The sequence below is a fragment of the Hypomesus nipponensis genome, chromosome 15, assembly GCF_054491055.1.
Source record: "Hypomesus nipponensis isolate SF chromosome 15, ASM5449105v1, whole genome shotgun sequence".
NCBI lineage: Eukaryota > Metazoa > Chordata > Actinopteri > Osmeriformes > Osmeridae > Hypomesus > Hypomesus nipponensis.
The window spans coordinates 2,836,343-2,840,348 of NC_140375.1; positions in this window are offsets into that span (position 1 = coordinate 2,836,343).

Here is a 4,006-nt window from a genome sequence, read left to right on the forward strand (position 1 = left end):
GATGACTTATTCAATTTCATTTGACCTTTAATCATGATTTTCTTTCATAATTCAGTTGTGTTATCCATCCTTGGCCTGTAGATGGTGCAGAAGGCCCATCGGTGACATGGCAAAGGTGATGTGGGCAAAACTTGGGGCAATTCCAACAATAGCACTGGCACAAAGTCAACTGACAGTGCTAAAGACACGAATATCTGGAGCCCCAGAAGACAATGAGATGCCCCACATTTAGAGTGACTGTATATCCCTGCTAGCGACAGATGCTAATTATGGTTTTACTTCTCTTAAAAGAAGGGTTTGTGTTATTAGTGTTGACAAATGGAGTTCTGCCTGTGGCATTTCATACACACGCTGCAAGTGGCTGGCCACAGAGGTACTGCCGAGTCGACACTCAGCCTAATTAGGACAGTGGGCATTTATTTTTCCTTAGAAGATCAGAGAATAGTAAGTGGTGTGCTCTCCAGCATAACAAGGAAGACGATGCAAAAATGTCTGCTTGGAGAATCCGATGTGCAGCATGGTCTTTCTGAGTCTTTTGATGTTTTCTCTTTAAGGAGGAGTTGAATTTCTTCTCCAACCCCACGCATAGAAGACAGGAATACACTTTAAACCCCATTTATTACAAGGCCAATCCTGCAAAACCCCTGCGGCCAAGGTGTGCCTGTTTAACTTTGAAAGAGTCACTACTGATGTCATTTCAAAGCAATGAATTAAGGCTCTGTCTGCATGAACGGTTACGTTTTCTCATCATACTGATGTCATGTAATTGAATAGCGGATGATTATTGTTAGGAACTAAAGTATTCTCTTCATACCGTCTGTTAATGATGGAATGGACAGCTACAAGACTTAGTGCCGCCGTCTCTCCTTATCTCCCCCTCCCCCATTTTCTGTCACAAGACCACTAGTCACCCGTGAGGAGTCAGTGAGGAACCTTCCAGAGCCCTGTGAAAGGGCTGAGGGGTGCTCACCGCGTGCTGGGCCTGATGGGGAATGAGTTCACCACTGATGGTTACAACAACCTTTACATCATGGAACATGATAGGGTGTAAAGACTGGGGGTTGTTTACAAGACAACAACCGGAAACCAAGTCAGACCTGGGATGTGCTGCAAAGAGCACATCTAGCAAACCCACCTTGATTATGCAATTAACTGTATTAGTCATGCCTAGATATTGGTTCATCTGAGAGGTGCAGGGCACTTTAAACCCAGACATTTGTAAACAATTCTGAAGTACCTGTATTAGAACTGTTAAATGGAGAACTGTATAAATGACCAAGGGCAACCTTCATTATATCGAGTTACAGCATCTGTCACAGAACGTATTGCAGAGGTCCATCTACTATACCAATCCCCTCTTAGGTGTATGTGGTCCCCTCTTGCCATCAACCCAATGATGTCAGTTCCTCCGCCTGCCTGAGGCCAATGGTCTCGCTCTCCTCTTTCTACTTGACTCCTGAAAGAAAAGAAACACACCAAGCCATGATACTGCAGTGTGGAGCCCGGAGAATAGATTCTCTCTGGCTCTTTGTCGACACTTCCCTAAATCTCTCGTTTCTATCTCTCTTCGTCTCTCGGCGTCTCGCTGTCTCTGGTGTGTGTGGGAAGAAGAAGTGGTGTGTAGCCTACCTAGAGAGAGGAAAGGGCATCAGGTTTGGTGCACCACTCCCCCTCACTGAGGCGGGTTGCAGTGTGATTCAGGTGCTCAGAGAAACCACCAATGTTCCAGTCGGGATATTTCTGGTGAGCTTTATCTATACCAAGAGTGAAATATATTGATATGATACAGTATACTGTGCCCAGATGACACTGCCTAACTTACTGAAGTAGTCTTTGGTGATTTTACTGTGATATGAAAGATATTAGCATATAGCATGCAGTAGACAGGGTTGTAATTTGTATATTTGCCAAACAGCAAATGTTCTCAGTAAGACAGATGTAATATGGGTTGTGCGTGTCAAGATCGCTGTGCTATGTTCCCGCAAACACTAGGAACTGGCCTTGAGGAGAACTGGATATGTGCGAGGCAGAGAAATGAAAAAAATAAGCTGATTTACTCCATCATAAGAGAGTGTGTGGTTGTGTATGCCTGGCAAAGCCCCTGGACTTAAGCGTGGGCATAGTCTCCTGGAGCTACGGATTTGGGATTGATTCTCTCCTCTCCTTCACGTTGAGCTCACGGAGAGAAAGCATGGCTGAAATTCACAACGGTCATTTATGAGACAGAAAAAGGTCTGTGTGTAGAATCGGTTCAACATCAATTATTTGTATTTCTATAAGCTTGGGGCTACATGTTCCACCCCCCCCCCCCCTAATATCTATAGCCCAAACTTCAACAAGTCTATCTCAAGAAACACCAACATGCAGTAAGTGCCAAGAATATTTTGGGATCATTTCCTTGTAGCCCTGTAATGATGCCCCCATTTCCTATTACATAACCCATGACAATCCTTAAAAGGCAATGCGATCAGGTGTTTTTGTTTGTATAATTAACCCAAAAGACCTTTTCTGCGGACAGATTATTGGGGAGTACGGGTAAATATTGCATAAACAGCAAAGGGGAGACCCGTTCTGCGTGACTCACCGGCATCGTACTGAAGGCTAACTAGCCAGAACTTCCAGTCAGGGCTTCCTGTGATGATGTATTCTGGGTCTAATTGCCGTTGCAGGACTGTTTACCCTCTAGGATGCTTTGCCGGTGACGCCTCTGTCCTCTCCTTGGTTGGCACAACAAGGCTGCAATTTCTCTCCTTGGCACCAGTCTGTCTGCCCGCCCATCTCTCTGTCCTGAGAGGTTGGCTTGTCACAAGACTTTGGGACATGGGGGCTATTGATTTTGAGAACTCACATAATCTCATACTCTAAATGTCAATCTTGTGACATAAACACCCTTCTGGTGATACCAGCAGAAATGACGGCGACATTCCCGTATGTCAACTGTACAGTTTTGGCACACCCAGAGAAATTCTTCCTGGAAATACAGGTTTGTTGATCAATCGTAGCACTTTACTCAACATGCTGGGTTTACTGTAAATGCAGACATGCGTCAGTGGTCATTATAATCATTTCACTGCACGGTTGTCTGTGAAATCCTACAAAGATTCACACAAGTAGGATTATACAGGACCACCAATGTTTATTGGCACAATGTTTATTACAGTGCAAAATAGTCTGCAACCTGCATCAAATTCCAATCACATAAACGGTGGAGTCCTTTTTTACAAGCAATGTCACAGAGAGCTTCACTTGCCTATAAAACTGCACTGCAGACATGCATGCATGTAAGTTTCAGAGTGGATGACTAATACATATGAATGCTTTCTTATAATATACATTTTTGACACCTGGTTTGATCAATTCAGTTTTGTTTCTACTTTAATTCAATTGCATTGCATTGTTATTTTTCAAGTTGTTATTGCTATGTGACACAAATGGTAAACACAGACCCCCAGATATGTGTGACTTACTGTAAGCAACTTCTATTGCTTACAGCCATTAGTCTGACTGTTGCTGTTTCTACAGATAACGGCCTGGTTATCCAAGCATTTAGGATTTATGACCTATTTTATGAACTCTAATGAGAAAACTGGAGTCGTATTTTCAATGGTGTGAATGCAAACATGTCCAAGCAAATGCATGTCTGGCTTACAGCATTCACTTTTACAAAATACTGCGCTGTCACTTTTAAAAATATCCAATAGATTTTTTCTTTCTCCTGGAAATTCAAAAAAGGGAAAACTGAACCTCAGTACTCTTGTCAACTAACTCGTGATGTGGTAATACTCGCCCACGCCACAAAGAGGTCAGCTCTCTTCTCTCTCCGTCTGCTGGCTACAGAGGCTTGAATAGTAATCATAGAAAACAATGTAAAAATACAGCAGTAAGTGGACTGTTTCATAACCAAGGTCAAAGCTATGTTTTCCTCAGCATACCACCACTTGGAGTGGGGCCCAAAAATTGGTCCTGTACAGAGGTTTTTGAAAAAGAATGCCTGACAGAAATGACC